The 26,589-nt window shown below is 39.2% G+C and overlaps 1 long non-coding RNA gene across 2 annotated transcripts in view; it reads right to left on the minus strand.

Moving 5' to 3' along the window:
• The window catches only part of LOC145513109 (uncharacterized), an 81,534-nt gene extending 66,066 nt beyond the window's left edge, over nt 1-15,468 (minus strand). Inside the window, exons 1-4 of one of the 2 annotated variants that reach the window (XR_014059127.1) lie at nt 14,939-15,468; nt 13,309-14,213; nt 4,440-4,593; nt 1,793-1,833 (exon numbers count right to left, since the gene is read on the minus strand). This is a non-coding gene — a long non-coding RNA (uncharacterized LOC145513109). The remainder of the gene's footprint in view (nt 1-1,792; nt 1,834-4,439; nt 4,594-13,308; nt 14,214-14,938) is intronic. The other variant, XR_014059128.1, reaches the window with a different exon arrangement.
• Nucleotides 15,469-26,589: the final 11,121 nt, after the last annotated feature.

The following is a 26,589-nucleotide window of genomic DNA, read 5'->3' on the forward strand; positions in this document are numbered from 1 at the left end:
TCAAGAACAAAATGAACCAGTTCAACCTATGTTTAAGGGATGGGAAAGATTAGGAATGGTCCACATTTGCAAATTCAGTTCAAATTAAATAAGGCTGTTTATCAACAGATAATGTGGATAGCTGTGAGAGAAACGTATTTATCAGTTTACTTTGGCCCTATGAGATCCAGATAAACTCACACACCCACTGTAAGGTCGTTCAAGTGCCAAGGATTATTTTGAACCTGAAGATAAAAAGGCCTGAAGGGTATTGGTGATGCTTTGGGGAATAGTAAAATTTTAGTTTTACATAAACTATCAGATTATTTGGAAAGAAAAAATATTAATTCTATATTCAGGACTGAAGTTGATAAACTGTGTTTTTAAAGTCTTTGTCCAACTTTTGAGCTCTTGTAGACAATTACAAATTGTGTTTTCCAAAGGAGGGCTCAAGATGGCAGAATGAGAGAATGTGGCATTCAACTCCCCCTCCAGACACATCAAAAATACAGAATAGCTCTGATGGAAAACTAGTTGGAAACTGACTGAAGAATTCCTATACAGCCAAAGCTGCAAGAAAAATCTCCACCTAACAAGGTAGGACAGAAAAAAGGCATAGAGTCAGGATCCCCACCCCTGAGAAGAATCTGAAAGGAAGAGAAGTCCTGCATTAGTGAATCCTCATCTAGGGCTGCAAGCAGTTCGAGCCAGTCTGGGTTTCCCAGGCCTGGGGAACAGCATGGAGAAGACAAGCCCTGTTGGTTAATGGCAGAACTGCTGAGACAGATAGAAGGGATACAGAAGCTCAGACTCAGTACCAAGGAGTCTGTGTGTGCTGGCTTGCCAACAACTGTGGCAGAGAGAGCCTTGCACTGGCAGCTGCCACCCTGTTGCACTCCTCAATGCGAATGGGGCAAACACTCCAGGACCACTCACTCCTCACCATAGCTTTGTATGAGACCTGGGCCAGCTGGCCCTGAGAGAAGGTTTGTACAGCTACAGAGACAGGTCTGGGATGTGATCTGGTTAAGGCAGTAGTGGTTATTGTCAGCGTGTGCTTGGGCAGTGCTGCCAGAGTTTGCCACAGTGAGCCTCCCAGCCCAGTGTTCCAGCTCCACCCACTCCACACTGAAGCTGAGCATGGAGGCAGAGGCGGCCCAGATTGCTGGCAGCAGCTCAGCCACCTCAGTTCCTGCAGCCACAAAGCCCTGACTCCAGCTCTAGACTGGTGAATGCCCCAGCCACTCCACATCACAATATTGTACTAGATCTGGGACTAACATGACAGGGGAGGGATGTGACCTTGGGCTGCATCCCAGTGGAACTGCAGAGGCCTTCAAAGGCAGCACGTCATTCCTCTGTGTGTGGGCTTAACGTGCTTTAGCGATCACTTCCTTTGGGGCAGGGCACACACTCAGGGGGAATGGAGCCTGATTGGGCCCAACCAGCAGGGCTTCTACTCCATCATCTGGGGAGCAGGCCCCACCCCTGACAGGATGGCCACAGCCACAGAGCAGAGTGGAAGTCCCACTTCATACCCTACACAGGCTTTAGACCCTTCAATGCCAACCACACCCCCTATCAAGGAGAAAATAGCCAGCACACCCTGAAGAAAGATGTGGCTGGTAAGCCCTCTCACCAAAGATATTACACACAGTCGACATGGTGATGCTCCCATATAAAAATGCCCTTTAAGACCACAAAGGCTAAGTTTCTGTGTCTCTATGAATTTAGGAGAAAGTTAAATAAAATGAAAATGCATAAACCATTCCCAATAAGAAAAGCAAGAGAAATTCCATGAAACAGAACTCACCAGTGTACCAGATCTTGATTTCAAAAAGGTGGATTCATCTCCTAGAGTAATGGAAATAAAAGCAAACATAAGTAAATGGGACCTAATTAAACTTAAAAGCTTTTGCACTGCAAAGGAAACCACTGACAAAAGAAAAAGATAACCTAGGAGAAATATTTCTAAGAAAAAATATTTGCAAGTGATATGACTGATAAAGGATTAATAGCCAACATATATAAACAGCTCATACAATTCAACATCAAAAACCAAACAAGCCAATTAAACAATGGGTGGAAGAACTGAATAGACAACTTTCTAAAGAGGAAATGCAGATGGCCAATAAGCACATGAAAAAATGCTCAACATCGCTAATCATTAAAGAAGTGCAAATCAAAACCACAAGAGATATCATCTCACACCTGTCAGAAGGACTATCATCAAAAAGTCTACAACTAAGAAATGTTGTCAAGGATGTGGATGAAAGGGAATCCTTGTATGCCATAGGTGGGAATGTAAATTGCTTCTGCCACTGTGGAAAACAGTATGGAGGTTTCTCAAAAAACTAAAAGAACTACCATGTGACCCAGAGATTCCACTCCTGAGTATACATACAGAAAACCCCAAATCACTAATTCAAAAAGATACATGAACTCCAATGTTCACAGCAGCATTACTTACAACTGCTAAGACATGGAAGCAAGCTATATGTCCATCAGCAAATGAATGGATAAAGATGGTGTGGTATATATTTATACAATAGACTACTATTCAGAATGAATATTTGCCATTTGCAGCAAGATGAATGGACTCAAAGGCATTATCCTAAGTGAAATAAGTCAGACAAAGACAAAAGCTATATGATATAGCTTATATGTGGAATATAAAAAATAAACTAGTGAATATAACAAAAAAGAAGCATCCTCACAAATAGTGGTTACCACAAACTAGTGGTTACTGATAGGGAGAGGATTTGGAGGAGTAATACAGAGGTGGAAGAGTGGGTAATACAAACTATTGGGTGTAAGAAAGGCTGCAAGCATGTTCTGCACAACATGGGGAATATAGCCAATATTTTTTAATAATTAGAAATGGGGTATAACCTTTAAAAATTATATAAAAGTAAACACATTTTAAAAAGTTACTCCTTAAATTTATATGGAATCACAAAAGACCCAGAATTTCCCAATCCTGAGGAAAAAGAACAAAACTGTGGGTATAATCCTTTCAGACTTCATATTCTATCTAATTTAAAGCTACAGTAACTGAAACAGTATTGGCACAAAAAAAGATACAGAGGGAACTGGATAGAAAACTTGGAAAGAAATTCACACACTTACAGTCAATTAATCTATGTGAAAGGAGACAAGATTATATAATGGAGAAAAGACAGTCTCTTCAGTTAGTGGTGCTGGGAAAACTGGAAAGCCACACATAAAAGAATAAAATAGAGCATTATCTAATACCACACACAGAAATAAACTCAAATGGAGTAAAGACTAAATGTAAGACCTGATACTATAAAATTACTAGAGGAAAACATAGGTAGAACACTTTTTCACATAAATGGTAGCAATCCTTTTGGATCCATTTCAAAGAGTAATGGAGAAAAAAAAATAAATGGGACCTAATTAAACTCGAAAACTTTGGTACAGCAAAGGAAACAATAAACAAAACAAAGAGATAACCTACAGAATGGGACAAAATGTTTTCAAACGATGTGACCAACAAGGGATTAGTCTCCAAATTTTACAAACAGTTCATGTGGCTTGATATCAAAGAAATAGCCCAATCAAAAAATGGGCAGATGACCTAAATAGACATTTCTCCAAAGAAGGCATACAGATAGCCAAAAGGCCCATGAATATATACTCAACACTGCTAAGTATTAGAGAAATGCAAATTAAAACGACGAAGCATCATCTCACTCCAGTCAGAGTGAGTGAAGTGCAAGTTGCTCAGTTGTGTCTGACTCTCTGAGACCCCAGGGACTGTAGCATGTCAGGCTCCTCTGTCCTTGGGGATTCTCCAGGCCAGAATACTGGAGTGGGTAGCTGTTCCCTTCTCCAGGGGATCTTCCCAACCCAGGAATCAAACTGGGGTCTCCTGCATTGCAGGCGGATTCTTTACCAGCTGAGCTACCAGGGAAGCCCTGGTAAGTATTACAGAAATGCAACTTAAATCTACAATGAAGTATCATGTCACTCCAGTCAGAGTGGCCATCATCAAAAATCCTCCAAATAATAGATGCTGGAGAGGGTGTGGAGAAAAGGGAACCCAAGTACACTGCCCGTGGGAATGTAAATTGGTACAGCTGCTATAGAGAACAGTATGGAGTTTCCTTAAAAAAACTAAAAATAGAACTACCATATGATCCAACAATCCCACTCCTAGGCATATATCCAGAGAAAACCATACTTCAAAAAGATAACATGCACTTCAATGTTCATAGCAGCATTATTTACAATTGACAAGATATGGAAGTCACCTAAGTGTCCATCAACAGATGAATAAAGAAAGAATATTTGGCAGGGTGTGTGTGTGTGTGTATACATATATAAAAATGCCAAGATTTCATTTTTTATGGTTGAATATGTTCTTTATAGAGAGAAGACATAGAAGACATAAAAATGCACCAAAGCAAACATTGCATGCTGAAAGTTCGACTCACCTTTCCTCGGTTCCTTTTTTTCCACTAACTTGACTCCAGTCCTGGATGTTTTGTTGCTCTGCGTCAGTGAGACTGCCACAGCACTAGGCCACCACTACACACACACACACAAACACACACACACACACACACACACAATGAAGTACAACTCAACCTAAGAAAAATGAAATATTGCTATTTCCAGCAACATGGATGGACCTAGAGAATAATATGCTTAGGGAAATAGGTCAGACAGAGAAAAACAAATACTACATATCATCACTTATATGTGGAATCTAAAAAATATTACAAATGAATGTATATACAAAAGACAGACTCTTTGACATAGAAAACAAACTTATGATTACCAAAGAGGAGAGGGAGGGGCACAGGGACAAATGAGTATGGGATGAACAAACTGCTATATATATAATATGTATAAATAGTTAGGATTTATGGCTTACCAGAAGGAATTATACTCAATACCTTGTAATAACCTATTACACAATCTAATCTGAAAAAAAAAAAGAACTGAATCACTATTCACCTGAAACTTAACACAATATGGTAAATCAACTTACTTCAATAAAAAAATAAATAAAAATTTTAAAAATTAAAAAAGAACAAATTGTGTTTCTTATTTTTCTGTCTCTCATTTGCCCACATATATATCTATGCTCTAAAGACAGAGAGGGGTGAAGAAAGCAAGAGATAAAGAAGGGACTGGAAAAAGAGGAAGGGAGATAAGAGTTTCCAGATACATATCGCTTAAGGTGCTATGACTTCCTGCAAAATGAATTTAACTCCTCAAAGGAAAAAATATTAGATTGTATTTGAAAAACAAATAACAAAACCTCCTTCATAGTTAATGTGAGGTCAAGAAAATTTCTTTAGTGAACTCTAGTAGTTTTCTGGTAGCATCTTTAGGGTTTTCTATGTATAATATCATGTCATCTGCAAAAGTGACAGTTTTACTTCTTATTTTCCAGTTTGGATTCCTTTTATTTCCTTTTCTTCTCTGATTGCCATAGATAGGACTTCCAAAACCATGTTGAATAAAAGGGCAAGAGTGGACATCCTTGTCTTGTTCCTGATCTCAGAGAAAATGCTTTCAACTCTTCATTGTTGAGAAGATGTGGTACATACATACAGTGGAATATTAGTCCGCCATTATAAAGAATGAAATCGTACCATTTGCAGCAACATGGAAAGACCTGGCGATTATGACACTAAGTGAAGTAAGTCAGACAAAGACAAATATCATATGATTATCACTTGTATGTGGAATCTAAAACCATTAAAATAAATGAACTTATTTACAAAACAGAAACAGAGTCACAGACTTCAAAAACTTATGGTTACCAAAGGGGAAATGTGTGTGAGGGGGATAAATTAAGAGTTTGGGATTAACATAAACACACTACCATGTATAAAATAGATAATCAGTAAAAACCTACTGTATAGCACAGGGAACTCTATTCAGTATTCTGTGATAATCTATATGGGAAAACAATCTGAAGAAGAATGGATATATGTACATGTGTAAGCAAATCACTTTGCGGTATACCTGAAATACAACTTGTAAATCTACTATACTCCAATACAAAACAAAAATTAAATTAAAAAAAAAAATTCATTGGAATATGGGTCAGGAGCTCTGACTTCTTATGGCAGTGATGCTACTGATTGGTGTGAGATGGGGCATGCCACCCAACTCCCCTAGACCTCAGGGTCAGTTCATCAATGGAGAAATTGGTCTGCATGGTCTCAAAGACAGTTTCTTATTCACACATTCTATGAGTTGGTTTTGCCAGTACTGCCTGCTATGTATTTGCAATTGTTTTTGGTGGGAAGGAGGGAGGGAGGAAGGGAAGAAAGAAGAGTGAAAGGGGAAAATATCAAACTGGATGCTCTCTTGAGGGCAGGGCTTGGCTCTGGCACTGGCTTCTGTTTCTCTAGAACAGTCCCTGGTGTCCTTCTATCTCCAGATATTTCTTAGTCTCACCTCATAGAGGTGCTAAACCCCATAGTAGTGCTTCTGTCTGAGTCAGTTGAACACAGTTTCTTACTAGTGATTCACTGAGATCTTATAACTCCTTTCCTCTCTGCTATTTTTAGTATCAAAAGTATAAGGAAATAAAAGTAAGACACTCATGGCCTGTAAAAAGAGGGCCTCTTTAAAATTCTCAATACCTTATCCCTGGGCTTAGAAGAGATTCTTCGGGTCCCAGTTTCCTCAAGATTCAAGTTGAAACAACAGAACTTGAGCTATTTCCTTCATAGCTATATAGAATTTTTCAGTTTGTGTATTCTTTGAGCCTTACAACAACCCTGTGAGGTGGGCAGAGTGATCATGTTGAACTCACTTTTAGGAAGAGGAAACTAAGGCACAGAGAGGTTAAGTTCTTTGTCCAATGTCACACAGGAAGTAAAAGAGCTAGAACTCACCGAGTGACAGCAAGTCTGCAGCTTCTTACCTGCAGTTCTTCATTCTGGCACCAGGCTCTCCTCAGAGATCTGGGATATCTCAACAGTCTATCCTCCTTCTAAACCAATCATTTTGCTTAAGGATACAGATTCAGGGAAGCAGTGCAAACAAGTTCAATGTATTTTGAAATGTGTATTTCAGGTGTTATCTTTCAATGCAAATTAGCAAGATTTCCACCTTTCCCTTACTCATTTCATTAAGTTATTAATAGATAGTGGTGGAGTATAGACAAGGAAAATGTCCCTGACACTATTTTTTTTTTTAATTACTAGAAAACAACAAATCAGAAAGGCTTTACTTCTGATTTTTACAGCCAGAACTTATATTACTCTGTATGTGCACAAAATGCCTTGAGATTTATATAATCTAGTTATCTCAGTTAAATAACTCAGAATTACTATTTTAGATTAAAAAAATTAGACACAAAGTTTAATAGTGGAAGAAGCCAGAAACGATGATGCCTTCTGGACTGTAAATGGCTTTTGTGGGTCAGGGATCAGATAATTATGTGAGGCCACAATTTTCCAATTTTTACATTAACATCTGGTATTAAATGTCTGCACTGTGCTCTACTGCGTCACATTTCATTCCTTGGTGAGAAATCATAAACTTTTGTAATTCTCTAGCCTAAGCACTTTGCTGAACTGCCTGGAAGCCAGAACTAAATGACCCATGTGTTTAAAAATGCTCATTGCAAAAGATCTGGAGGGTCTGGCTGGGGTGATCTGTAAGAATGGAGCTATGATTTAACCAAGAAAGGGGCCTATCGGTCCTCGCATTTCAAAACTTCCTGGCAGATCCATTCCTGTAACTGGTGGAAAATGCAAATCAGCTTGGAGCTGCATACGTAAATGTTCAGAGTTCAAAAAATAATCATGATGAGTTGGCCAGAAATTTCTGGCTATCTCAAGTTTGGTTCCCGTAAGGTTTATAAGGGCAAGTTTAAATTTTTAATAAACTGCACCCCTGGGTTTAGAAAAAAAATATGTTATTGGATCAGGATGCATAGTGAGATGGTGGTGAACTTACTTTGGAAGTAATGTAATGATCAAGGAGAAATGTAGTCGCTTCATCTTTTCACAAATGTTTCTATGTTCCCTGTTTCCTGAATGTGAGCAGAGAGGAGGATCTTTCTCTGATGTTAATGATTTTACTTCTGGTCCCCTCTCTGCCGCTCTCCTCAGTGTGCAGCGCTGTATAAACATGTAAGTCCAAACTAATGGACAGAGATTGGCCGGGAATTATACTGACTCTAACACATCCTCAGAAACTGTTTTGAATAAAATCTGTATTACTTTCTTGAGATGATGACACTTTTATTAAGTAATGATCGAAAAAGAATTAATTTGGGATCATGATTAGGTGATTGGGAGAGATATTAAAATCATTATCAATATGTTCAGCAAGGACACTGATCAGTAAGAATGGACAGAATCATTAATGACTGATGCTTCCCTACTGTTAATTGTGGCTGGCATTCAGCCCTATTCTGATCACAGTCTAAGTCACATATGAAAACTGTACCTATTTTTCTTTATAATGTGCCTACTTGGTCTGATCCCTGAGTTGGGAAGATCCCCTGGAGAAGGGAAAGGCCACCCACTCCAGTATTCTGGCCTGGGGAATTCCATGGATTGTACAGTCCATGGGGTCGCAAACAGTGAGACATGACTGAATGACTTTCACTTTACTTGGTCTGAACTAGATAAAAAAAAAATTTCTAAGCTAAGTAATTCATAGATACTATAGGGCAGGTCAAAATATTTTCTTAGTATTGCTCTCCTATACCAGCTAATTGCTTATATTTCCTAAAGCTATAAAGCAATGTGTTTTGAACAACAGGAATAGTTTCTAATTGTATAACATTAATGACAAACTATCCTGAGGTATTGTGAATGGTTTTTTATCTTTATGAATTAGTGACATTATGGATAAAATATTTTTATAAATAAAAATCTTATAAATAATTATGCAACTCATACCAGAAAAACAAACAACCTAATCAAAAAGTGAGCAGAAGACTTAAACAGACATTTCCCCAAAGAAGACATACAGATGGCTAACCAACACATGAAAAGACGCTCAACATCACTCATTATTAGAGAAATGCAAATCAAAACTACAATGAGGTATCACCTCAGTGATCAGAAAGGCCATCATCAAAAAAATCTACAAACAATAAATGCTGGAGAGGATGTGGAGAAAAGAGAACCCTCTTGCACTGTTGGTGGGAATGTAAACTGATACAGCCACTATGGAAGACAGTATGGAAATTCCTTAGAAAACTAGGAGTAAAAGTACCATATGACTCAATAATCCTACTACTGGGCCTATACCCTGAGAAAACCATTATTGAAAAGGACACATGTACCCCAAAGTTCACTGCAGCACTCTTTACAATAGCTAGGACATGGAAGCAACCTAGATGTCCATTGACAGATGAATGGATAAAGGAGCTGTGGTACATATATACAATGGAATATTACTCAGCCATAAAAAGCAATGTATTTGATTTGAGTCAGTTCGAACGAGGTAGACGAACCTAGGGCCTATTATACAGAGTGAAGTAAGTCAGAGAGAGAAAAACAAATATATTAATGCATATATACATGGAATCAAGAAAGATGATACTGATTAACCTATTTGCAGGGCAGCAATGGAGATGCAATGGAGATCATGAACTGCTTATTGACAAATTCAGACTTAAATTGAAGAAAGTATGGAAAACCACTAGACCATTCAGGTATGACCTAGATCAAATCCCTTATGAGTATACAGTGGAAGTGACAAGTAGATTTAAGGGACTAGATCTGATAGAGTACCTGATGAACTATGGACAGAGGTTCGTGACATTGTACAGGAGACAGGGATCAAGAAAATCCCCATGGAAAAGAAATGCATAAAAGCAAAATGGCTGTCTGAGGAGGCTTCACAGATAGCTGGGAAGAGAAGAGAAGCGAAAAGCAAGGAGAAAAGGAAAGATATTCCCATCTGAATGCAGAGTTCCAAAGAATAGCAAGGAGAGATAAGAAAGCCTTCCTCAGCGATCAGTGCAAAGAAATAGAGGAAAACAACAGATTGGGAAAGACTAGAGATCTCTTCAGGAAAATTAGAGATACCAAAGGAACCTTTCATGCAAAGATAGGCTCGATAAAGGACAGAAATGGTATGGACCTAACAGAAGCAGAAGATATTAAGAAGAGGTGGCAAGAATACACAGAAGAACTGTACAAAAAAGATCTTCACGACCCAGATAATCACGATGGTGTGATCACTCACCTAGAGCCAGACATCCTGGAATGTGAAGTCAAGTGGGCCTTAGAAAGCATCACTATGAACAAAGCTAGTGGAGGTGATGGAATACCAGTAGAGCTATTTCAAATCCTCAAAGGTGATGCTGTGAAAGTGCTGCACTCGATATGCCAGCAAATCTGGAAAACTCAGCAGTGGCCACAGGACTGGAAAAGGTCAGCTTTCATTCCAATCCCAAAGAAAGGCAATGCCAAAGAATGCTCAAACTACCGCACAATTGCACTCATCTCACATGCTAGTAAAGTAATGCTCAAAATTCTCCAAGCGAGGCTTCAGCAATACGTGAACTGTGAACTTCCAGATGTTCAAGCTGGTTTTAGAAAAGGCAGAGGAACCAGAGATCAAATTGCCAATATCCGTTGGATCACTGAAAAAGCAAGAGAGTTCCAGAAAAACATCTATTTCTGCTTTATTGACTATGCCAAAGCCTTTGACTGTGTGGATCACAATAAACTGTGGAAAATTCTTCAAGAGATGGGAATACCAGACCATCTGACCTGTCTCTTGAGAAACCTGTATGCAGGTCAGGAAGCAACAGTTAGAACTGGACATGGAACAACAGACTGGTTCCAAATAGGAAAAGGAGTACGTCAAGGCTGTATATTGTCACCCTGCTTATTTAACTTATATGCAGAGTACATCATGAGAAACGCTGGGCTGGAAGAAACACAAGCTGGAATCAAGATTGCCAGGAGAAATATCAATAACCTCAGATATGCAGATGACACCACCCTTATGGCAGAAAGTGAAGAAGAACTAAAGAGCCTCTTGATGAAGGTGAAAGAGGAGAGTGAAAAAGTTGGCTTAAAGCTCAACGTTCAGAAAACTAAGGTCATGGCATCTGGTCCCATCACTTCATGGGAAATAGATGGGGAAACAGTGGAAACAGTGTCAGACTTTATTTTTTTGGGCTCCAAAATCACTGCTGATGGTGATTGCAGCCATGAAATTAAAAGACACTTACTCCTTGGAAGGAAGGTTATGGCCAACCTAGATAGCATATTTAAAAGCAGAGACATTACTTTGCCAACAAAAGTCCGTCTAGTCAAGGCTATGGTTTTTCCAGTGGTCATGTATGGATGTGAGAGTTGGACGGTGAAGAAAGCTGAGTGCCGAAGAATTGATGCTTTTGAACTGTGGTGTTGGAGAAGACTCTTGAGAGTCCCTTGGACTGCAAGGAGATCCAATCAATCCATCCTAAAAGAGATCAATCCTGGGTGTTCATTGGAAGGACTGATGTTGAAGCTGAAACTCCAATACTTTGGCCACCTCATGTGAAGAGTTGACTCATTGGAAAAGACCCTAATGCTGGGTAGGATTGGGGGTGGGAGGAGAAGGGGACGACAGAGGATGAGATGGTTGGATGGCATCACTGACTCAATGGACATGGGTTTGGGTAGACTCTGGGAGTTGGTGATGGACAAAGAGGCCTGGCGTGCTGCAATTCATGGGGTCACAAAGAGTCGGACACTACTGAGCGACTGAACCAATGGAGATGCAAACATAGAGAACAGACTTGTGGACATGTGTCAGGATACATTTAACAGGAGGCTTCCTGTGTGCTGTTTTCAGTCTTGCATGAATTCTATGTTCCTTAACAGCACCTGACTACAGGTGCCAGAGAGCTGGCAAGCCAGCTTCGGGGATAATAGAAATTCATGTATCTCATTTGTATGGAAATTCAATATGGTAAACAGCAGCCATTTACAAGTCTCCTCCTTTCTGATATGTAAAGTTACTTTTACAACCCCCTCTCTAGGGAATAATTCTAGCCTCTGGCTTTCTAGATGACTTGTTAGATTTCTGATCCCTATCTCTGGTAAAAAGGGCTATCTGGTAAGAGAGTATATATATGCCCACAATATGTTGAATAAATGCCTTTGTTCCACCAGAGCACTGGTCCCCGTGTCTTTCCTCATTTTCTCTCTCTCTCTCTCTCTTGCTCTCGCTCTCGCTCTCTCCCTCTCTCCCTTTCAGGCTGCTTCCATAGAGCACAGGTGTCCACTGTGTACTTATTTGCCCAGGCTTTCAAGACCTCTTCGAGAGGGCACCCTGAGCCTACGTAGATGGTGCTAGCTCTTTGTCCTAGAGTTATATTGGCATACTGTGTAAACCAGGGAATATCAGCCTCTTTTCTTCCCTCTTTTACTTTCTTATCAGTCGACTCTGTACCCCCAAGTTCCTGTCCATTAAAGGACCACAACAGACATGGGTTGGGGGAAGGAGAGGGTGGGATAACTGGAGAAAGTAGCGTGGAAACATATGCATTACCATATATAAAATAGATAGTCAGTGGGAACATGCTGTATGATGCAGGGAACTCAAAATGGGGCTTAAAAGAGGGGTGGAATGGGGAGGGAGGTGGGAGGGAGATTCAAGAGTCAGGGGACATATGTACACCTATGGCTGATTAATGTTGATGTATGACAGAAACTAACACAATATTGCAAAGCAATAATCCTTCAATTAAAAAAATTAAATATATACATAACCGGAAAAAAAAAAAAAAAGCAAAAAACAATTATGGTTCAGGACTTCAGAGCAATAGTCCTTGTTCCTATAACTTTGTTTGTAACCAGTTGGGAGAGCCAGACACCAACAGAGGTGACATGGGAGCCATGGAAATAATAACATTCACTAGGGACTAAGGACTAGGACCTCTCCTGGCTCCTGGGACCAAGTAAGACCTGAGATTCGTATAGAAGCCAAGGGGATGTATGGAAAGACTAGAGGTTGAGAGCTAGTCTAATTGGATATAGAAAGATAAAAGAATGTGATACTATATACATCTCCAAATTTTGTGGAGCAAACCCAGATGCATTGAATAATTCTTTGACTTGCTATTTTGTATAGTAGTCATTATTATCAGCTCATTCTGAGAAGTTCTAATATGAGGTATGTGTGTCCAGTCCAAGCTGCCTGTAGGTCTCTTGTGCTCTTTATCACTCCACACGTATCCCCAACCCTCCTCCTTTTAGCCACACTGTGGTGGTGTTCCTTGGTCCATCCACCCATTAGGCTGAAATCAAAGGTATCAGATGTAAACCCCCAAGGCTATTCTCAATTATATACTCATCAACTGCTGCTTACCCTTCGCTTTTGGCTTTCTATCTGATCCTCCAGGCCTGAGGACTTTCTCCAAAATAGCAGCATAGAGCAGCCAGAGGCATTTAGTGGACTTGCTGCTGGATGGGAGGGCTCCCCGGTTAAAAAAAAAAAAAAAAAATGGGGTGGAGAAAATGAGTAGAGTGCCTTCTCTGAGTCCTGGGCACCTGGGCAGCTCCAAAGAGGAACTATGTTTCTTTGGATATCAGTGACGATTGAGACAGTGTGGTAAGGTGGGTAGTTTGTCTTGAGCATCTTCCTTCACTCAGTCTGTACTCTTTTCACCACCAAACACCCTATCCAGGTTGCCCTTCATAGTCTCTCTGTTATCTCAGAGATCTGCTAAACATCTTCAGCAAACATCTGCTGTTATCTCAGACATCTGCTAAACATCTGTAGAACTGTTCCAGGTGACACTTCTGCATTCAAACAGGGATACTATAGTTTCTCCTTCATGCAGGAACCCTCTTCATAATAAGCCTACAGGTGGCATTCACCCTCTGCCCAAGTGTTCTCAGGGATGCAGTGTTCACTAGCTCAAGGCAGCCCGTCCCCTAAGAGTACAGCCCATTGTGAGGAAATGGCCCCTTCTCCCAACCCGAGATCTGGTTATCCCCAGTCACCACCCAGTGCCTGCTTCCACCCTTGGAGAATATGTTGAGTCAGTCTCTTCCTCATGATAGCATCTCAAATATTTGAAAACAGGTGCTCTTCCTTCTGGCCTCCTCTCTTCTCTGAGTTATACTGCAGGTTCTTTTGACTGTCTGTAGTCTTTAAAGTAATCTGTGGTCTGATAATGGAAGTTGGAATCATCCGTGATCTCTAAAATGTTTTCATCTTCCCTGAGAACCTTGTCAAGATCTGGAAGGGAGTACTTTGAAGCTGAGAAACTATGGAAAAATAGACACAAAGATGATGATGAGAGGGGTGTTAAAAGACTAGCAAGCTGTCATCCACATGGTCAAGGTGGTTTCCCTATACTAGTGCTTAGTGGGGGAACTCCTGGGTGTCCTTGGCATAAACAAGTTGATGAACAGTATCAAGATGGTGGAATAGGAGGATGTGGAGCTCACCTTTCCACACAAAAGACATTAAAAATATGTCAAAACATGTGGAACAATTCACATGAAAAACTAACAGAAAGTGGCAGAAGAACTTCTATGCAACCAAACCTGTAAGAAAGATCTCCATGTAAATGGGTGCATGCTAAGTCGCTTTAGTTGTGTCCAATTCTTTGTGACCCTATGGACTGTAGCCCGCCAGACTCCTCTGTCCATGGGATTCTCCAGGCAAGAATATTGGAGTGGGTTGCCATGCCCTCATCCAGGGGATCTTCTTGATCTGGGCAGGTGGATTCTTTTACTGCTGAGCCATCAGAGAAGCCCGTGTAAATGGGAACCATGGAGAACAGACATAAAGTCGAAACCTCTGTCCCTGGGAGGGATCTGAGAGGAAGAATAGGTCCACAAAGATGAACCCTCACCTTAGGGAGTGAGTAGGTGAAGCCACAGACTGAGCCTCCCAGTCCTGGGGTCTACATGGAGGAGACAAGCCTCCTTGGCTGTTGAGAGAGCTGTTGGAACAAAAGAAAGGACTGGGGAAGCCTAGACTTTACCTGCAAATGTGTGAGTACTGGCTTGCTGACAATCAGGGAGGAGAGAACTCTGCACGGGTGGCCGCTGCCTCACCACGCTCCTGAACCCAAGCGGGGCAAACACCTTGGCCCTGTTCACTCCCCACCATCACTCAGTGTGGGATCTGAGATAGCCAAGCACTGAGGAAAGACTTGGTGTAGCTAGTCAGAGACAGCCCGAGGGCCTGGACTGCAGTTGGGGTGGGACAGTAGCAGGCGTTGTCAGTGATTATGGTGGCACTGGGAACTGGTGCCCCTTGGGCCCTGCTCCTGTCCCCACTCCAACCCAACAAAGGCTCTGGCCCTGCTCACTCCATGCCACAATTTGGCTTGAGGTCTCAGCCAGCTGGGCCCAGGGGGAACACTTGGTCTAGCTGCTCAGGGACAGCCCAGGGAGCCTGGGATGTTGTCCAGGTGGGGTGGTGGTGGCCATTGTTGGTGCTTGCTCAGGTGGTACAGCAGGAGATACCTTGACCTGCATGCCACGATCCATCTTCCAGCCAGTGAGTAGTTTGACCCTCTCCACCTCACACCACAGCCTTGTAAAAGATCTGAGATGAACACATAGGAGAAGGGATGTGATTGGGCTGTGTTCTAGTGGAACCACAGATGCCTACACAGATAGCACATTAGTCCTCTGTGAGCTCACAGGCCTCAACTGGCTTCAGTGATCACCTCCTCTGAGGCAGGACAGGCATTCAAGGGAAATGGAGCCTGATCAAGTCCGACCTTCAGGGTTTCTACTCCAACATGTGGTGAGCAGATCTGGTCCCTGACAGGATAGCAACAGCCATGGAGCAAGAAAAAGTCCTGCCTCACACTCTGCATAGGCTTTAGATCCCCCAATACCAACCACATCCCTATCAGGGTATAGTGGCCAACACACTCTGAGGGAAGACATGGCTCATATCCTTATCAAAACTGTCTTGCATCCAACACATTGGTCACACAGTCTACACAGTGATGCTCCCACATAAAAACACCTCTTCAAGAGCACAATAGCTAACTATTTCCCCTAAATTCATAGAGACTGAGAAAGTTAAGTAAAATTAAAAGGCAGGGGAACAACTCCCAATTAAGAGAACAAGCGAAATCCCCTGCAAGAACAAATAAAACAAAGCTCACCAGTATATCAGGTCCCGAGTTCAAAAAGCTGGTAATAGAAATGCTAACTAAATTAAAAAGGATTACTGAAAGAAACAGAGATCACTGAAACAAGGAATTGGAAACTATCAGGATAAGAAAACAAAAAGAAATTAATTTCTGAGATAAAAAACAATCTAGAAGCAATGGTTAGCTGAATAAATGAGACAAAAGAATGAATCAGTGATCTGGAAGACCGGATAGTGGAAATCACCCAATTAAAACAGCAGACAAAAAGACAAATGAGAGAGAAAAAAAAAAAAGGAAGCAACATTCAAGATCTATGGGTTAATATAAAACATGCCAACCTACACATAACAGGGAATCCAGGAGAAGAGAGAAAATGGTATCAAAACGTATTTGAAGAAATTACATTCTTTTTGGCCATCCATTCTTTGGAGAAATGTTTATTTAGATCTTTTGCTTATTTTTTGATTGGGTTGTTTGCTTTTTTGATATCAAACTGCATGAGCTGTTTGTATATTTTGGAGAGTAATTCCTTGATGGTCACTTTATTTGCATATATTTTCCTCAATTCTGTGGGTTGTCTGTTTATTTATTGTTTCCTCTGCTGTGCAAAAACTTTTAAGTTTAATTAGGTCCCATTTGTTTATTTTTGTTTTTATTTTCATTATTCTAGGAGGTAGATCCAAAAAGATTGCTGGAATTTATGTCAAAGAATGTTCTGCCTATGTTTTCAACTAAGAGATTTACAGTATCTGGTCTTATATTTGGATCTTTAATTCATTTTGAGTTTATTTTTATATATTGTATTAGAGAATGTTCTAATTCCATTCTTTATATATGGATGTCCAGTTTTCCCAGCACCACTTATTGAAAAGACTGTCTTTTCTCCATTGTACATTCTTGCCTCCTTTTTCATAGATTAATTGACCATAGGTGCATGAGTTTATTAGTGGGCTTTCTATCCTGTCCCGTTGATCTATATTTCTGTTTTGGTACCAGTACCATACTGTTTTGATTACTGTAGCTTTGTAGTATAGTTTGAGTCAGGGAGTTTGATTCCTCCAGCTCCATTTTTCTTTCTCAGGATTGCTGTGGCTATTTGGGGTCGTTTGTGTTTCCATACACATTAGGTCTGTGAAAAATGCCACTGGAAATTTGATAGGGATGACATTGAATCTTGGATAGTAAATTCACTTTGACAATATTGATTCTTCCAACCCAAGAACATGGTATATCTTTCTATCTGTTTGTGTCATCTTCAGTTTCTTTCATTAGTGTCTTATAGTTTTCAGAGTACAGTTCTTTTGCCTCCTTAGGTAGGTTTATTCCTACGTATTTTATTCTTTTTGATGAGATAGTAAATGGGATTGTTTCCTTAGTTTCTGTTTCTAGTCTTCTGTTGTTCATGTATGAAGTGGAAGAGATTTCTGTGTGTTAATTTTTTACCTGTATCTTTACTAAATTCATTGATGAGCTCTAGTTTTCTCATAGCATCTTTAGGATTTTCTGTATATAGTATCATGTCATCTGCAAACAATGACAGTTTTACTTCTTTTCCAATTTGGACTCCTTTTATTTCTTTTTATTGTTTGATTGACATACCTAGGACTTTCAAAACTATGTTGAATAAAGGTGGCAAGAGTAGACATTCTTGTCTTGTTCCTGATCTGAGAGAAAATGCTTTCAGCTTTTCACCATTGAGTATGATGTTTTCTTTGTCATATATAGTCTTTATTACGTTGAGGTAGGTTCCCCTTATGCTGACTCTTGGGAGAATATTTTTCATAAATGGGTATTGAATTTTATCAAAATATTTTCTGCATCTATTGAGATGATCATATGGTTTTTATTCTTCAGTCTGTTACTGTGGTGAGTCACACAAATTGATTTGCAGATATTGAAAAGTTCTTGCATCTCAGGGATAAATCACCTTGATCATGGTGTATGATCCTTTAATATATTGTTAGATTTGGTCTGCTAGTATTTTGTTGAGGATTTTTGTGTCTGTATTCATCAGTGATATTGGAAAAATGCTCAACATTGCTAATTATTAGAGAAAAGGAAATCAAAACTATAATGAAGTATACACACCAGTCAGAATAACTGTCACCAAAAGTCTACAAACAATAAATGCTGGAGAGGGTGTGAAGAAAAGGGAGCCCTCCAACACTGTTGGTGGGAATGTAAATTGGTACAACCACTATGGTTAACAGTATGGCAGCTTCTTAAAAAACTAATAATAGAACTAACATAAGATCCAGGAATCCCACTCAAGGTCATATATCCAGAGAAAATTATAATTTGAAAAAAGTACATGCACCCTAATGTTCATTGCAGCACTATTTGCAACAGCCAAGACCTGGAAGCAACCTAAATATCTATTGACAGAGGAATGGATAAGGAAGATATGGTACATAAGTGTAATTGAAAATTACTCAGCCATAAAAAAGAATGAAATGATGCCATTTGTAGCAACATGCATAGACCCAGAGATTGCCATACTGAGTGAAGTAAGTCAGACAGAGAAAGATAAATATCATATGATATCACTTTTATGTGGAATCTAAAAAATTATACAAATGAACTTATTTACAAAACAGAAATAGACTCTCAGACTTCAAAAACAAACTTATGATTACCAAAGGGGAAAGGTTGAGGGGGATAAATTAGTAATTTGGGATTAACATATATACACTACTATATATAAAATAGATAATAAACAAGGACTTACTCTATGGCACAGGGAACTCTACTCAAAATTCTGTAATAGCCTATATGGGAAAAGAATCTGAAAAAGAATGGATATATGTATAACTGAAGCAATTTGCTGTACACTTGAAACCAACACAACACTGTAAAATCAACTATACTCCAAAATAAAATAAAAATTATAGTAAAAATTATGGCCCAAAACTTCCCAAACCTAAAAAAGGAAACATATATCCTGGTACAGGAAGCACAGAGGGTCTCAAACAAGATAAATCCAAGCAGCCCCATGCCAAGACATGTCAAAATTAATATGGAAAAAGTTAGACATAAAAGAGGATTCTAAAGGCAGCAGGAGACAAACAAGGAGTCACTTATAAGGAACCCTCATAAAGCTATTAACTGATTTCTCTGCAGAAACTTTGCAGGCCAGAAGGGAGTGGCATAATATATCCAAAGCCCTGAAGGGGAAAACCCTGCAACATAGGATACTCTACTCTGAAATATTATAATTTACAAAAGAAAGAGGGATAAAATATTTCTCAGAAAAGCAAAAGCTAAAAGGATTCAGCAATACTAAACCTAACCTAAAAAGAAATATTGAAGGGTCTTCTCTAAATAGCAAAGAAAAAAGAATCTATAAGAAAGGAAAAGCCACTACAGGAAAGGCAGATATAAAATAAGGATTGAAGATTATATTAATAATCAGTACATACATTAAAAAATATAAAAAATTTAAAAGTGATTATAACTACAATAAGCAGTAAAAGTATAAGCATGAATATATAAAATAGGACATCAAAACACAAAATGTGGAGAGTTAATAATAGATCTTTGAGAATGTGTTTGAACTTGAATGACTATCAGTTTAAAGCAAGTTGGTATAGTTATGGACCAACATACATGAGCCCATGGTAACCCAAATCAAAAACATACAGTAGAATCATAAAAATCAAAAGAAAGGATCTCAAGCATATTACAAAAGAAAATCATTGAATCACAACAGAAAAAAAGAAGAACAAAGAAAACTACAAAGGCCACTGAGAATCATGGAACAAAATGGCCCCAAAATACATACCAGTCAATAATTACTTGGCATAGCAACAGAATGTTTTGATCAAAAGACAGAGTGGCTGATTGGATTAAGAAAAAAACACCAAATATCTGCAATAAGCTGCCAGTAATGACTCACTTTATGGTAAAAAACACACCCAGAATGACAATGATGGGATGGAATAAAAATATTTCATGCAAATGGAAGCAACAAGAAAGCAGGGGTAGCAACACCCATATCAGACAAAATAGACCTTAAAACAAAGGCTCTAACTAAAGACAAAGAAAGGCATTATATAATTATAAAGGGATCAATAAAAGAAGATATTATAATTGTTAACATGTGTTCTTGCCTGGAGAACCCCCATGGACAGAGGAGCCTGGTGGGCTACAGTCCATGGGGTTGCAAAGAGTTGGACATGACTGAGTGACTAAGCACAGCACAACATGCACACAATACACGAGTATCTCCATATATAGATAAAATACTAAGAGACATGAGAGAAATAGACAATAACACAGTAATAATAGGAGATTTTTAACACCTCACTGACATCAATAGATCATCCAAACGGAAATTCAACAAAGCAACAAAGGCAATAAATGACACTATAGATGAGTTGGGCTTAATTGATATCTACAGGATACTACATCCAAAAGTGCCTCCAGGGAACACTGCCTTGTCATGATGAAGGGGCTTGCATAGCTCAATGACGCTATGAGCCATGCCATGCAGTGCTACCCTAGACAGACAGGTCATAGTGGAGAGTTCTGACAACGCATGGTCCACTGAAGAAGGGAATGGCAAGACACTCCAGTATTCTTGCCATGAGAACCCCATGAACTGTTTAAAAAGGCAAAAAGATATGACACCCAAAGATAAGCACCCCCGCCTCAGGTCAAAAGGTGTCCAATATGCTACTGGGGAAAAGTGAAGGACAATTACTAATAGCTCCAGAAAGAATGAAGTGGCTGGGCCTAAGTGGAAACAACGCTCAGTTGTGGATGTGTCTGGTGATGAAAGTAAAACCCGATGCTGTAAAGAACAGTGTTGCTTAAGAACCTGGAATGATAGGTCCATGAATCAAGGTAAATTAGATGTAGTCAAGCAGGAGATGGCAAGAATAAACATCAACATCTTAGGAATCAGTGAACTAAATGGTTGGGAATGGGCAAATTTAATTCAGATGACCATTATATCTACTACAGTGGGCAAGAATCCTGTAGAAGAAATGGAGTAGCTCTCATAATCAGCAAAAGAGCCCAAAATGCAGTACTTGGGTGCAACCTCAAAAACTACAGAATGATCTCAGTTTGTTTTCAAGGCAAACCATTCAACATGACAGTAATCCAAGTCTATGCCAAACCACTGAGGCTGAAAAAGCTGAAGTTGACCAGGTCTATGGAGACCTACATGACCTAGGATGAAAACCAAAAAAAATATGTCCTATTCATCACAGGGGACTGGAATGCAAAAGCAGAAAGCCAACAGATACCTGGAGTAACAGGCAAGTTTGGCCTTGGGGTACAAAATGAAGCAGGGCAAAGGTTAACAAAATTCTGCCAAGAGAATGCACTGGTCAGAGCAAACACCCTTTTTCAACAACAGAAGAGGTGACTTTACATATGGACATCACCAGATGGTCAATACCAAAATCAGATTGATTACATTCTTTGTAGCCAAAGATGGGGAAGGACTACCCAGTCAGCAAAAACAAGACCTGGAGCTGAATGTGGCTCAGATCATCAGCTTCTTAAAGCAAAATTCAGGCTTAACCTAAATAAAGCAGGGAAAACCATTAGGCCACTCAGGTATGACCTAAATCAAATCCCCTATGATTATACAGTGGAGGTAATGAATAGATTTAAGGGGTTAGATCTGGTAAACAGAATGCCTGAGGAACTATGGACAGAAGTTCATAACACTGTATAGGAAGCACTGACCAAACTCATCTCAAAGAAAAAGAAATGTAGAAAGGCAAAATGGTTGTCTGAGGAGGCTTTACAAGTATCTGAGGAAAGGAGAGAAGTGAAAAGAAAAGGAGAAAGGGAAAGGTACCCCCAAATGAATGCAGAGTTCCAGAGAATAATAAGGAGAGATGAGAAGGCTTTATTCAATGAACAATGAAAAAAAAAAATTGAGGAAAACAACAGAAGGGGAAAGACTAGAAATCTCGTCAAGAAAATTGGAGCTATCAAAGGAATATTTCATGCAAAGATGGGCACAATGAAGGATACAAATGGTAAAGACCTAATAGAAGCAGAAGAAATCAAAAAGTGATGGCAAGAATATACATAAGAACTGTACAAAAAAGATCTTAATGACCCAGATAACCACAGTGGTATGGCCACTCACCTACAGCCAGACACCCTTGAGTGTGAAGTCAAGTGGACCTTAGGAAGCACTGCTGCAAATAAAGCTAGTGAAGGTGATGGAATTCCAGCAGAGCTATTAAAAATCCTAAAAGTTAATGCTATTAAAGTGCTGCACTCAATATGTCAGGAAATTTGGAAAACCCAGCAGTGGCTACAGGACTGGAAAAGGTCAATCATTACACCAATTCCCAAGAAGGGCAGTACTAAAGAACTTTCAAACTACTAGACAATTGCACTTACTTTCCATGCTAGTAAGATTGTGCTCAAAATCCTTCAAGTGAGGCTTCAGCAGTACTTGAATTGAGAAATTCCAGATGTACAAGCTGGGTTTAGAAAAGGCAGAGAAATCAGAGCTCAAATTGCCAACATTCTCTGTATCACAGAGAAAGCAAGAGAATTCCAGAAAAACATCTACTTCTGCTTCATTGATTACACTAAAGCCTTTGACTGTGTGGAGCATAACAAACTGTGGGAAACTCTTAAAGAGATGGGAATACCAGACCACCTTACTTTTCTCCTGAGAAACCTGCATGCACGTCAAGAGGCAACAGTTAGAACATTACATGACACAACTGACTGGTTCCAAATTGGGAAAAGAGAATGAGAAGGCTGTATATTGTCACCTGTTTATTTAAATTACAGTGCAGAGTACATCATGCAAAATGCTGGGCTGGCTGGAATCAAGATTGCCAGAAGAAATATCAACAACCTCAGACATGCAGATAACTCCACTCTAATGGCAGAAAGTGAAGAGGAACTAAAGAGTCTCTTGATGAGGGTGAAAGAAGAGAGTGAAAAAGCCAGATTAAAACTCAACATTAAAAAGACTAAGATCTTGGCATCCAGTCCCATCACGTCATGGCAAATAGAAGGGGAAATGGTGGAAGCTGTGACAGATTTCCTCTTCTTGGGCTCTAAAATCACTGCAGATGGTGACTACAGCCAGTAAATTAGAAGACAGTTGCTTCTTGGGAGGAATGCAATGACAAGCCTAGACAGTGTATTAAAAAGCAAAGACATCACTTTGTCAACAAAGGTCCACATAGTCAAAGCCATGGTCTTTCCAGTTGTCATGTACTGATGTGAGAGTTGGACCATAAAGACGGTAAAGGTGCTAAAGAACTGATGCTATCTAATTGTTGTGCTGGAGAAGATTCTTGAGGTTTCCTTGGACATCAAGGAGATCAAACCAGTCAATCCTAAAGGAAATCAACCCTGAATACTAATTGATTCGGATGAATGACTGATGCTGAAGCTGAAGCCCCAATACTTTGGCCAACTGATGCGAAAAGCTAACTCTCTGGAAAAGACTCTGATGCTGGGAAAGATTGAAGGCAGAAGGAGAAGAGGGTGAGAGATGATGAGATGCTTGCAGGGCATCACTTGGGCACATTCTGGGAGATGGTGAGGGACAGGGAGGCCTGGCGTGCTGCAGTCCATGGGGTCACAAAGAGTCAGACATGTCTTGGCAACTGAATGACAACAAGGACAACACATCCAAAAGAAAGCAGAATACACATTATTTTCAAGCCTGCATGGAATGTACTCTAGGATAGACCCCATACTGGGACACAAAGCAAGCCTCAAAATTTAAGAGGATAGAAATTATTTCAAGCATCTCTTCTGATCACAAAAATACAAAACTAGAAATCAACCACAGAAAGAAAAAGAAGAAAAGAACAAATATGTGGAGACTAAACAACATGCTACTGAAAATCCAATGGCCATTGATGAAATCAAAGAAGAAATCAGGAAATACCGTGAGACAAAAGAAAATGAAAACACAACTTTACAAAATTTATAGGATGCAGCAAAAGAGGTTGTAAGTAATTCATAGTGAAACAGATTTTCCTCAAGAAACTAGTCTGAAATAAAACAACATAACCTACCATCTAAAAGAACTAGGAAAAGAACAAAGCCCAAAGTCAGTAGAGGAAACTAAATAATAAAGATTAGAGAGTAAATAAAAAAAAAAAATAGAGGTAAAAACCAATAGAAAAGATCAATAAAACCAAGAACTGTTTCTTCTAAAGACAAATTTAACAAACCTCTAGTAAGGTTTATGAAGAAGAGAAGACATAGGATCCAAATAATTAAAATTAAAAATGAAAAGGAGAAATAACAACTGACAGCACAGAAATGCAAAAAAAGATCACAAGAAAATACCATGAACTCTTACATGCTAAATTGGACAATCTAGAAGAAATGGACAAATTTTTAGCAACATTCAGCCTGTCAGGAGTGATTCAAGAAGAAACAGATAATTTGAACAGACCAATCACTAGAAGTAAAATAGAATCTGTAATTTAAAAAATATGCAAACAAAAGTCCATGATTGGAGGGATACACTGGTGAATTCTACCAATTATATAAATAACAACTTATACCTATTCTTTTCAAATTATTCCAAAAAACTTGAAGAAGAGGGAACATTCCCAAATCATTCTACAAGGCCATCATTAGAAACCCAGACCAAGACACTACCATAAAAGAGAAGTACAAGCTAATATCTTTGAGGAATATATTAACAGATGCAAAAATCCTCAACAACATACGAGCAAACCAAATCCAAAAAACAAGAAAAGAAAAACATCAAAAGAATATACACCATGATCAAGCTGAGTTCATTGCAGGGTTGCAAGAATGTTTCAACATATACAAATCAAGGAATGTAATACTCCACATTAACAAAAGCAAAGACAAAAACAGGATCATGTCAAGAGATTCAGAAAAAGCTCTGATAAAATTCAAGAATCATTCATGATAAAAACTCAAAGTAGATACAGAGGGAATATATCTCAACATAACAGAGGCTATTTATGACAACCCACAGCCCCTGGGCTTCCCAGGTGGCGCAGTGGTAAAGAATCCACCTGCCAACGCAAGAGCCCTAGGAGACACAGGTTCAATCCCCGGGTCAGGAAGATCCCCTGGAGGAGGAAATATCAATCCACTCCAGTATTCTTGCCAGGATAATTCCATGGACAGAGGAGCCTGGCAGGCTACAGTTCATGGGGTTGCAAAGAGTTGGACACGACTGAGCGACTGAGCATGAGCATGCATAGCCATCATAATCCTCAATGGTGAAAAGCTGAAAGCCTTCCTGCTAAATTCAGAAACAAAACAAGGATGCCTACTCTCAACACTTCTATTCAATACAATATGGGAAGTACTAGCTATAGCAATCAGATGAGAAAAAAAAATAAAAAATATCTAAATTGGAAGGGAAGAGGTAAAATTGTCACTATTTTCAGATGACATGGTACTCTATGTAAAGAACTCTAAAGTCTCCACCCTAGGACTATTAGAACTAATAAATGAATTTAGCAATGTAGTATACAATTAATAAACAGAAATAGCTTGCATTTTTATACACATAGTGAAATATCAGAAAGCAAAAGTTTACAAAAATCTCATTTAAAATTATGTCAAAAAACTACCTAGAAATGAACTCAACTAAGGGAGTGAAAGACATTTATACTGAAAATTATTAAACATTAGTAAAGGAAATTAAAGATGATTGAAAGATATCCCAGTTCTTGGATTGGAAAAATTAATATTTTTAATTTTTAGTGATATTACTCAAAGCAATCTATAGATTTAATACAAACCCTATCAAAATAACAAAACAGGTTATAATGACCTGGATAACCACAATGGTGTTGTCACTCATCTGGAGCCAGACATCCTGGAAGTCAAGTGGGCCTTTGGAAGCATTATACAAACAAAGCTAGTGGAGGTAATGGAATTCCAGCTGAGCTATTTCAAATCCTAAAAGATGATGCTGAGAAAGTCCTGCACTCAACATGCCAGCAAATTTGAAAAACTCAGCAATGGCCACAGGACTGGAAAAGGTCAGTTTTCATTCCAATCCCAAAGAAAAGCAATGCTAAAAAATGTTCAAACTACCGCAAAAATTGCACTTATTTCACATGCTAGCAAGGTAATGCTCATAATCCTTCAATGTAGGCTTAAACAATACATGAACCAAGAACTTCCAGATGTACAAGCTGGATTTAGAAAAGGCAGAGGAACCAGACATCAATTTGCCAACATCCATTGGATCATAGAAAAACCAAGAGAGTTCCAGAAAAACATCTACTTCTGCTTCATTGACTATGCTAAAGCCTTTGACTGTGTGGATCACAACAAACTGTGGAAAATTTTTAAAGAGATGGGAATACCAGGCGACCTTACCTGTCTCCTGAGAAACTTGTATGAAGGTCAAGAAGCAACAGTTAGAACCAGGCATAGAACAATGGACTGGTTCAAAACTGGGAAAGGGGTACATCAAGGCTGTATATTGTCACCTGTTTATTCAACTTCTATACAGAGTATATCATACAAAATGCTGGGCTGGATGAAGCTGGAATCAAGATTGCTGGGAG

The sequence above is a fragment of the Giraffa tippelskirchi genome, chromosome 7, assembly GCF_054371585.1.
Source record: "Giraffa tippelskirchi isolate mGirTip1 chromosome 7, T2T-mGirTip1v1.2.pri, whole genome shotgun sequence".
NCBI lineage: Eukaryota > Metazoa > Chordata > Mammalia > Artiodactyla > Giraffidae > Giraffa > Giraffa tippelskirchi.